Below are 11,922 nucleotides of genomic sequence, written 5' to 3'. Positions count from 1 at the left end.
CGGGGGGGGGGCGGCGGCGCGGAGGAGGGGAACCGGGACACCGAGAGCGCGGGGAGGGCGACGCGAGCGGCTCCCCCTGGCCTCCTCCGCCGGGAAAAGCGGGCGGAAACGGACTCACACCCAGAAGCCCGGGGCGGGGAGGTGCGGGCCGCGGCACTGCCGCGTGAATATTCAGCAGGGGTGGGGCCCGAACAATGGCCGGGCGGCTGGCCTCGGGCCTCCGCGGGACGGCGGCCGGCGCCCAGGGTGGGGCTGCGAGTCCGCTCGCGGGAGCCGGGCCGGGACTTCCCGGAGGAGGTGCTGGGCGAGGAAACGCCCCAGTCTCCCCTAACAATGATGGAAGGGCAGTGCGTGGACCCCCACGACCGCCGGGCCACCGAACCTCGCCGCGCCCACCGAGAGGGTGTGTCTCGGCCGCGGGGAATCCTCTAGGGATGCGGCCGGGGTGTGGGAAGCGGGATCGGGACCTGCCTCTCTCCCCATCCCTCCCTCAACCCCCTGCCTCCGCCTCCCCTCTGTAGACCCCAGAGACCCTCGTTTCCGGTTTCCCTACATGATTTTTCCTTTATCGTATTTTCCAGGCTAAATCTGTGGCATGCTTGTAGTTTTGGGGGATTCGCTGAGCATCACTTGACTGCACGGTGGAATCTCAAATAGCCCCTGTAATTGCAAGGCGAGGTGGGTGAGCCCTCTGGGATTGAAGCTAGGACCGTGTTTAGTACCTGGAGATCACCACGAGTCACCAAACAGGGTCCTTCCAACAAGCCAGAAGCTAGTCGGTTAGGCAATTTAATCCTGTTTCATGAAGTCATCTATATCACATTTCTGCACCAGCCAAAAAATGTTCAGTGGCTCCCTATTACCTTACAGCAAAGGTAACCTCAATGAGTAGGTAGAATTGTAAAAGTACTGATTTGGGACTTGCCCCCATATTTAGGAGGTCTGGAATAGGCCTGACAAGTTCACAGATGAAGCTAAGCTTGCTGCTACATGGATCACCCGTTCAGAACAAAATAGGGCCCCAGTAGGGCCTGAAAATCCAAGGCCTTTCATAACTGGGCTTCACAGACATCACAATCTCCATCATCATCCTTCTCTAAAAATCCTGCACCTATTTTCCTACCCACTGCACTCTTACCTTCTGCTGAGTTACACAGTATCCAACCTCCAGCCCCGGGGTAAGGAAACCAAAGTACTACAAGTGTTGAACCTAAACTCGGGAATTCTGTCCCGACCCATCAGCGGAGTCCCAAGGTTCAAGTTTCCTCTCACAAAATATGTCTGGTCTTCCTCTGCTTCTTGTTTGCCTTCTAAGACTTTTGACAGGAGACTATTGTAAGGTTAAAATCTATTCAAGGCTTCTGATACTCATTATTAAGAAATTCACAATAACTAAAGTGCTTGTGAAATTGTTAGGACTTTTTTTTTTTTTTTGAGATAGGGGCTCACTATATAGTCCTGGCTGGCCTAGAACTTACTAGGAGACCAGGATGGCCTCAAACTCACAGAGATCCACCTGCCTCTGCTTCTCAAAGTTTTGGGTGTTTTTTCTTTTTTTAATTAATATTTGGCTTGCTTTGTTTTTTAAGACAGAGTCTTGTGTAGTCCAGGCTGACTTCGAACTCACTATATTAGCTGAAGATGACCTTGAACTCCTGATTATCTTGCCTTTGTCTCCCAAGTAGTGGGATGACACCCATGGACCATGGGGCCTAGTTTAAGCTGTGCTGGGGATCCAGTCCAAGGCTCTGTGCATGCTAGGCAAAGCACTCTTCTAACTGAGCTATAGTCGCAGCTCCTATTAGTGCCTACATGGTTTTGTTTTTATAAACAGCAATGGCATTACAAGTTATCTATGAGTGAAGGTTATCTTACTGAGAGAACTAGATTGGTACACATCTCTGAACTTGCAGATCATATTATTAATATTAATGCTGTTTATTAATAATATAGAATTATTATCTATTAACAATATATATAGTTATATTACCAATATGATATATTGACTCAGACAATATACTAAGCCTTTTTACATGTGTTATCTCATTATTCTTACCATTAACCTTGAATGGCACTCTTAATTTTCCTACTTTACACGTTGGGAAAGCAAATCTAAAGAAGTGACTTGCTCAGTGTGCACAGCTGATCACAGTACAGAGATGCCAACTGTCCCCACCCCAGTTCCTTCCAGAAGTTCAGCATTAATCCATTACACTGAAGCTCACCTCACAGCACTCCCTTCTTGTCATTCCCCTTCACTTCAAGCCCAGCTCAGAACATCTCTCCCTACTGCAGGCTTTCTCTAAGTCTGCCTGCACCTGTCCTAAGATGCATGGCCTGTATCACCTCTGAGACAGTTATTGTTCACTTTCAAATTGGTATCTGTGCTCAATAGCTTTAGTGTCAACTTGACACACCTGGGATGAGGGCACCTCAGCTGGGGAATTGTCTCTATTGGACTGGCCTGTGGCCATGTCTGAGGGGCGTCTTCTTGATGAGTAATGGGGGAGAGCCCAGCCCACTGTGGGTGGTGCCACCCCTGGGCAGGTAGGCCTATGTTGCATAAGAAAGCAGGCTGAGCAGGGGCCAGGGGAGCAAGCCAGTAAGCAGCGTTCCTCCAGGTTCCTGCCCTGAGTTCCTACCTTGGACTCCCGAATGAACTGTGACCCAGGATATGTAAGCTAAATAAACCCTTTCCTCCCCAAGTTGGTAGTAGAGTATTTTGTCACAGCAATGAAAGTATCTCCCAGGCAGGGCACTGGTTTGACCACTCCTCAAGAGAATCACAGTGTGCACTCAGCTTACAGTTCAATAATGGTCAAAAGACAATTTCATAACTACTCATAGCTCAGGTAGAATATCATCATTCCAGCAAGAGTGAAAGAGCACCAAACAGGTATTACTCTTAAGTGTGCTGGATTTTAGGCAGAGCTAAACTGGGTTTGAACCCTAGTTCTATTATTTATCTATTATGCAACTTTGCTCTTGTTGCTTAACTTCTCAGCCTATTTCCTCTTCAGCATACTAGATAAAGTCAAGTGATAAGAAGACTAAGAACCCAGGCCGAAGTAGTAAGGACTGGTGCCTGGATGCAGGAGGTCTTGGAATGGAGGCTTATCTTAAGACTTGGCATCTGACAGGACTCCAGAAAGCAGCATGGAGAAGAATGTAAAATCTCTGCTTGTCCAGATCTTGTCCACACTCACCAGCTCATTGTCAGGAGCCGAGGAAAGGGTGGAATTGCTGGATAACACTGATAAAATGTTTGGTTTTGAATCCAAAACAAAAGTTAATGGAGCAGTGTACATCTGCCCACTTGACATAGCACTCCAGCTCTGTGAGTAGGGGCCGTACTTTCAAGCACAGCCATGTCCTAGCTGAGGCAGTCACAGCAAAATTCCATAGCTGGGGAGCTGAAGTATGGTGGTCCTCCAATAATCATGCATTCCCTTTCTGAGGTTTCAGTTAACCTAAGGCCAACTTTAGCCGGAAAATATAAAAAGGAAAATTCCGGAAAGAAATTTCACAAGCTTTAGGTATTATGATACATTGTTGTAATTATTCTACTTTATTATTGTTGTTTAATATGTCACTATGCCTGTTATAAATTAAATTTTATCACATACACACACACACACAGGGTTGATTACTATCAACATTTTTAGGCATCATTTTCCTACAGTTCTGGATGCACTACCTCCAAAAATTAAGGTTTCACACTATTCGGTTTTTAGTGAGGGCTCTTCCTGGCTTGCAGATGGCCTTCTGGGTGTCTGATTGAGAGGAGAATGTACTCTGTGGTATCTCTTATAATGGCACTGATCCTGGCCTTCTGGGCTTCACTATTTATTTATGTGTATATGTGTGTACCTGTTTATCTGTATGAGCACCAAGTGCATGTAGAGGCCAGAAGAGGGCATCAGAACCCCTGAAACTAGAGTTAGAGGTGGTTGTGCGCCACCCAATATGAGTGCTGGGAACTTAACCCAGATCCTCTAGAAGAACAGCAAGTGCTCTTAGCCACTGAGCCATCTCTCTAGCCCCTGGTTTTCACTCTTATGATCTAATCCAACCTAAATTACTTCCTTAAGGACACTACCTCCAAATACAGTCCAATGGAATGAAGTTAGAGCTTTAGCATATAAATGAGAGATGGACAAGAGTGGTCTGTAACAAGCCTTGTATATCATGCCAGAAAGTAGAGTTGTCATCACCTTGTCATTAGCTATGTGAGAACACAAAATAAGCTCAGCTCAGAAAGTGGTGAACTGGAAAATAAAGACCAATGTGGCATTTTAGGTCAGGGGACAAAATAACTTTCTTGGAGAAAGAAAGCAGAGTTGGAAGAATGAAGAGGCTAGCCACATGGGGCAGAGGATGCAGTTCAGGAAACCCTCAGAGCCAGAATGTGTACACTTTCCATTTCTGTAACAAGGGAAAGCTTTATTTTGCACAGAGCTCTGGAGGCTTCAGTCTGTGGATGCTGGTCCTGTTGCTTCTGAGGTGCAGCAAGACAGCACAACACAGCAGGGAGCACATGCAAAATCATTCTTCTCATGGCAGCCAGAGCAAAGGAAGAGGAAAGGGCAGGGTCCCACTACCCTCCCCACACCGTGTTCTAAGACCTAGACCTCACCTGCTAAAGCTTCTACCACCTCTACATAGAACCATTTTGAGAATAAGCCATTAACAGTTAACGCATAGGCCTTTGCGGGACATCTGAAATCCAAACCGTGTTCAAGGAGTGCATAGAACAGAGTGCTCATGACCTAGTCACCTCTTAAAGGTCCTGTCTCTCAACACTATTGCATTGGGGATTAAGTTTCCAACACAGGAACCTTAAGTGACAGTCAAACCACAAGTGAGCTCAGCACGCTATGGGACCCACCTTCCAGGGGTTGAGGGACTAGTAGTCCAGTCACATCTGCCCCACAGCTCAAAGGTTCCAGGAGGAGCTTAATTATGCAAGGCTGTTAGGTTGACAATGACAATATCACTTTACTTATTTCCTAGTTTTTCTTTGTTGCAAAAATATTTGAGAAAATGTATTTTCAAGGTCAGAATAGAACAGGGTAAGGAGGGCAGAGGATAACCTATAATTTTAGCATTCAAGGTCACTGAGGATTTAGGTCAGCTAGAAATGAGTAATAAAAGTATTAGTGAGCAAAGGCAATTGAATCTAACAGGAGAAAAGATGTTGAAGTGTGTTCAGAGAAAGATGAAAAGGGAAGAGCAGGCTTACAGGCCAGAGAGCTGAGTTATTCTCTGATGAACAAGATGTTGAACAAATTTGTGCCTGCTTGGCCCTTCAGTTTTCTAACATGAAATTAACGCTTGGGTGGAATGATCAACATGTCCCCCAAGAGCCTCTGATTTCTTTCAGCCCTGTAGTCATTCGTACCTCTTAGCCAGGGTGGGGAGTGGCATCATGCACGGTAGAGTTAATGACACATGGATAACACTATAAATTTGGCAGCAAGTTACCATCTTTAAGAGCATTTTTGAAAGGCTAGAGGTATAGCTCAGTATGAGACCACTTACCTGCCCTACTATGTGCAAAGCCCTGAGTTCCATCCCCAGCACTGAGAAGAAGTTGCCAGGAGGTGACGAAGCACATGCTTGGAATCCCAGGAGGTGATAGAGCACATACTTGCAATCCCAGCAACAAGAAGGCTAATAAGACAGGAGGATCCTCAGCTCCAAGTGAGTCTGAATTCATAGTGAGAGCTTGTCTCAAAACCACAAAACTAGGGGCTGGAGAGATGGCTCAGCAGTTAAGAACACTGGCTGTTCTTGCAGAAGACCAGGGTTCAAATTCCAGCACCCACATGGCAGCTAACAACTGTCCATAACTCCATTTCCAGGGGATCCAATAGCCTCTTCTGCCCTCTGCGGGCATTACATGACACATATGCACTTACATACATGCAGGCAATACATGTGTACACATAAAAATAAAAATTTTTTGAAGAATAAAAAAAATTCATAAAAATAAAAATCATCAGTCATTGGAAGACACAACCAAAACCTTTTAAACTATTGATCTGATCAGTTGGATTAAAAGGAAATAGCTACTTTAACACCTAATAGGGTAAAAGGTATGGAATCCAGAAGGCAGATCAAAAGGCAACAGAAGAAGCCCCTAGGCAGTAGGCAGGGCCAACATGCTGTCCTTGCTTCTCAGGCTGTGAGTGTTGGTGTGTTTGTAATGAGGACGCTGTCTTAGCTCGGCTCTCCCAAAGGCAGACTGTGAGACATGAATCTGGATGCAGGCAGTTTATTTGGGAGATCATTCCAGAAATCACAAGTGAAGGGGGTGGTGAAAAATGGAATGGTGATAAGTCAATAAAAAGTGTGTTCACAAGCAAGTTATCACTGCAAGCAGCTGGGCTAATGGTTCTTAGCTTTGGAAAAATTAAAAAAATAAGCCAGGTGTGGTGGCCCATACCTTTAATCCCAGCACTCAGGAGGCAGAGGCAGGCAGGTGGATCTCTGTGAGTTCGAGTACAACCTGATCTATATACTGAGTTCCCAGCCAGCTGGGGCTATAGGAAGACACTGTCTCAAAAAAAAAGAAAGAAAAAAGTTTATTTCATAGGTCATAGATACACCTTATGTGAACATTAGACCAGGTAATTTTAAAAAATATTTTATTATTTTTATGTCATATATGTAGGTGCACCCATGTTGTGCAATGCCTGAGGAGGTCAGAAGAGGGTGTCATCCCTGGAACTGGAGTTAGAGACAGTTGTTAGCTGCCACGTGGGTGCTGGGAATCAAACCTGGGTACTCTGAAAGAGCAACCAATGCTCTTAACTGCTGAGCCATCTCTCTAGCCCCAAGACCAGGTAATTTTTAAAGAACAGAGATTTGTTGGCTCACAGTTCTGGAAGCTAGGAAGTCCAAGAGCATGACGTCATCATGTGTCTCATCCTGCTTCACCTCATACCAGAAAGGGAAGGGCAAGCAAGCAGGGGTGTGTGTAGAAGGCAGCAGGCACCCATCATGACTAAGCCAATCGGCAAAAGAACAAACTCAGGAAAGTATTAATCCCTCTTAAAGAGGCCGCACCTCTCCAAAAGAAAGCCAGAATGGCAATCTCATTTCAACAGGAGTTTCGAAGGGAAGGAGCCATATTCAAACGTAGCAACTGTGCTTACACAAAAGGGTTTTGCAAACTTTAAAAACAGTAAGTTGGGTGGGGTGGCCCACAGCTGCAAACCTAGCTTACTTGGGGGAACTGAGACAGGATTTTGCATTTGAAACCTATCCAAGACCCCCATCTCAAAAATTAAATAACGGAAAAAGCAGAATTTTGGTTTTGTTTTGTTATTATTTGTCAAATCCAGGAACTTGCACATGCTAGACAAGTACTCTACCACTCTACATCCCTAGCCCTTGATTTTTTAGATAGGATATCATTTTGTAGCCCAGACTAACCTTGAACTTCCCATACTCCTGTTTCAGCCTCCAGAGTGTTGGAATTATAGGCATGTACCACCATCATTCCAAAGAACTATTTTAAATGCACAGCAACTTGCTATCTATAAGCCAACTATTTGAAAACTTTGAGCACACTTTATTTATGCGTCATCAGATGTTCATCAGCCTATGTGGCTACATCCAGGAAATGGCCTGACCAAAGGAGGGCCTCTCAGGTCAGGCATTTAATACATCCCAATGGGCATAGAATCAGAGTTAGAATATGATGCATCAGCCCCTGACCAGTATGCATCACAGCCCCCGCTAAAGAGGTGGTTCAATCATAATCAAGTTATCCTTTCAAAGGTGAATAAGGAATAAGGTCTGGAAGGATGGCACAGTAGATAAGTGTTTGCTGATCAAGTATGAGAACCTGAGTTCAGATCCCTGGTACCCAGGTAAAAGCTACCAGTGCTGGGGGAGAAGGGAGGCAGAGATGGGTGGCTCTCAGGCGTTCGTTAGCAGTCTTGCATAATTGGTGAGCTCTGGATTCAGTGAGAAGCCTTGTCTCTAACAATAAGGTGGGGAGTGATTAGAGGAAGACTCCCAGGATTGATCTCTGCCCTCCCAGTACATGTGTGCAGGCACACACACCCACATGTGCAGGCCCACACACCCACAAATACACCATATACAATAACAAAATCTAAATAAATAAAAAGTGAATGAATCACAAGGCTCCAACAGTGGTCCTGGAAGCTCACCAGGACTATTGATCTGCAGTTCTTGGTTAATTACAATGAGTTCAGTCTCAAATTTTCCTAAAATGTGTTCTGTAACAAAAGATAAAGTGATGACATCCCAACAATAAACTGTGGCCTTTAAATGCTATGCTTATGAGCTACAGCATTCCTGTTGAATAAATACTCATTTTCATTGTTTTTTTCGTATCTATGTTCTACTATTATTCCATGATCGAATAATAGTTACGAAAGTCAAAATCATGTCAAGAAGCCAGTGTGACCGATGTAGTTCACTGGGCTTATCCCAATCCTTGACTTCAAAGGGGGAGTTGAGGGGACCGTGTTGGGAGAAGGGAAGAACTGAACGAGAAAGGGTGACTGGATGGGCACAAAGTCTTTCAGTTCTGGAAATGCAACTCAGAATCACAAGAAAGAAAGGCTGTTTATTTCCACCAAATCATGTCTTTCTTGCATTAGAATTTAGCTTTGTTGGCTGACTGACTTGTATAAACATACTCTGATTTGTAATAGTACTGGTGGAGAAGTGTTACCCAAGCATGATCTGCAGAATCACAGCTTAGTTCTTCAGTCCTATACAGAGAACAGAATGCAGAAAGCTGGGATGCCAGCCTAAGGTAAGAAGAATTAAAGATTAAAGGTCTGAATATGGACTCAAGGCAAGCCACTCTAAATGTTACCACCCATTTTGAAATTTCCAGGAACTGGGAACAAGGCAGGGACATGGAGAACCAGTTGCCTGGGGAAACCTTAAAAGCTATTTTCATAACCAACAATTGTTAGACACAACAGACCTATGATAAAATCCCCTTCTGTACTGCTGTTGCATGCTGAGTGGATAAAAACTGGAATCCAAGTTTTTTGAAATGTGTTCTTTGGAGCCTTCATTCCCTGAAGAGGGTCAAGGCTTCCTGGATATTTCATGAGTAAGGCATTAGTAATAGGACTGCGAAGATCATACTGCTTGGCCTTCCCTCTTTCTACCATACAACTTCTGCTTTTATATGTGACATAAATTTGAGAATATAAGTAATATTTTAATGAGATTTCATTTGCTAAATAGAAAATCCTTATTAAAGCTACATTCTATAATCACATACCAGAGATATCTATTAAATATATTTCTAAGTTCAAAACTAAGCAATACTTTCAACATTTTTTGAATAGTTGCCATGACTTGAGCAGAGATAAGGAAAGGATTTGGGAGTAGGAGTCAGGAAACCCGGCCTCTAGATTTAGAATCTACACTATCACAGCAGACAAATCACCCAACCTAATACATAAATCTGAGGGTGAGCTATGACCCTTATTCCAATCTGTTTAAGTGTGACCCTATCTTTGAGGATGCTAAAATTTAGATGTAGTGTGTCACGTCCCAAACTCATGTTGAAATTTCTTTGTCATTGTGATGGTATTGGGAGGTTTGTGAGGCCTTAAGAATTATTAGGTCATGAGGGCTCCCCACCCCATGAAGATAAAAAGGAAGTTGTGAGAGAGCAGTTAGCTCTGGTAAGAATGAGTTGTTTATGTAAGAGCTGGAAAACTGGGTAAAGGGCTGCAAAATGACATCCTCTTGACTCCATACAACCATTGCAATCATAAACTCTGAACTGCAGTTGCTTGCACTGGACCCACTCAAGTCACCCTGTCAACAATCAGCCATGGAAGGGGGAGGGGCTTGCCAAGCCCTACCCCTTACTGCTGAACTATTCCCTATTGATAGATTCTAGGAAAGGGAAAATCATTGCCTTCAGTTGCTTACCCACAGCTGAGCTCATCAGGCTCCAGTGAATAGTTCCAAGCCCATGGTCATATAGCCATGTTAGCCAGTGGGTCACAAAACAAAAGGAGTAGACAGAGATGAGAAAGGTTTGTAGAATGTAGACAAGTGGGGGGCGGGGAATGGACAGACACTGTAATAGGGTGATGAGAGAGGGTGGGCTGAGGATGGTCAAGTATGCAATCATGCACATGAATGAATATTTTTTATTTAATTTTTAGAAAGAATGAGTTGTTATAAAGCATCCACTTCTTGATCCCCTTTTTTCTAGAACCGTGCTTTCTCTTCAGCTTTCTCCTAACAATTAAGGCAACACAAGACTCATCAAAAGTGCAGCAGGTGATGCTACCTGATCTTAGACTTCCAGCCTCCAGATCTGTGAGCTGAAAAACAAACACATAAAACCTTTGCTTTTTTAATCAATCACCCAAGGTCAGGTGTTCTGTAATAGCAGCAGGAAATACATTAAGTCATAGGGTCTATACAAGTTCTTTTTGTTTGTCTGATTGACAGAATAGCCTAACTCTTTTTATTGGTTACTAGTCTTATTGATGTGACAAAATAACTTAGAAAAGCAACTTAAGAAAGTAAGGCCTTATTTTGGCTCACAGTTTGAAGTGATACTACCCATTATGGTCGGGATGGCATGGTGAAAGGATCATGAAGTGGCTGGTCATATCGCATCCATCAGGAAGCAGAGAGATGAACGTTGGCAGCCCACTCTCTTTCTCCTTGTTACTTGGTTGAGGACCCCCAACTTATGAAACAGTGCTCCTCACATTCAAGGTGGGATTTCTCACCTCAGCTAAGCCTCTGCAAGTGTCATCATAGACACAGCCAGAATTGTGTCTCCTAAATGATTCCATCATGCTCATGGTTTTTACAAAGCACAGTTTAGAGAATTCATGATAATCAAAAGAACTTTAAATTCCTCAGAATCCAAGTGACATTATCTGCAATAATAAAATAGCAGAATTATAAAACAAAACTGCTAATAACCCTGGTCATGTTGATTACATTAAAAAGTTAAAGGAACATTTATTTTGAAAGTTGCAAAAACATATAAAATATATGTTGTGATATTGAAAATACCACTACAAAATTTAGCTTATGGTCATAGCTATGCAAAACTTAAAAACTACTCATAGGAAAAATAATGAGAATACAGAAAATTTTGTTTTTTTCTGGATCATGAAACTATGGGGATTTTTTTGCCTTCAAGACACAGACTGTGAATTTTCTCTTTGAGTATGCCTTATGATATTAAATTTTTAAAGTTAAAACAGATAAACTAATCATTCATTGTCTTCAGGCTTCTCTAGCAAAGAACCACAAACTGAGTAAATGAATGGAAATTTATTACACCCCAGCCCTGGAGGCTGGAAAGCAGAGAACTTGCTGGTCCCTTCCATCTTCTGTGGCTGCTGACAGCCTTCCTGTTCCTTGGCTTGTAGCTGACTACGCTGGCTGGCCTTATCCTTGAATCGCATCCTCTGTACATGCATGCATGCGTGCGTGCATGTGTGTGTGTGTGTGTGTGTGTGTGTGTTTATGTGTGTGTATCTTCATGTGGCATTCTCCTGTGAGCACAACAGTCATAGTAGATGAAGGACCCACCCACTCCAGTGTGACCCCATCTTAACTAATGAAATTTCAAGTACCCTGTGTTCAAGTGAAGTCCTATTCTGAGGTACAGAGGTTAGGACTTAAACATACCATTTTGGAGGGAGTAGAGAAGGCAATACTCAACCTGTAAGATAAATTTAACATTTTGATGTTTCTTTCAATAGATGAATGCCATTATTTTATTTATTATTTATTTACTCATTTATTATTTTGGAACCTGGGCTGACGGAAACTCATTGTAAAGCCCAGATCAGCCTCAAACCCAACGCTATCCCGCTATTCTTTCTTAGTCTATTGTGGGGCCTTCCATAGTTTAGCCACATGGGTGGTTTA

This window comes from Nannospalax galili, unplaced genomic scaffold, assembly GCF_000622305.1.
Source record: "Nannospalax galili isolate Female #2095 unplaced genomic scaffold, S.galili_v1.0 scaffold182, whole genome shotgun sequence".
NCBI lineage: Eukaryota > Metazoa > Chordata > Mammalia > Rodentia > Spalacidae > Nannospalax > Nannospalax galili.
Note: the sequence above shows the minus strand (reverse complement) of the source record.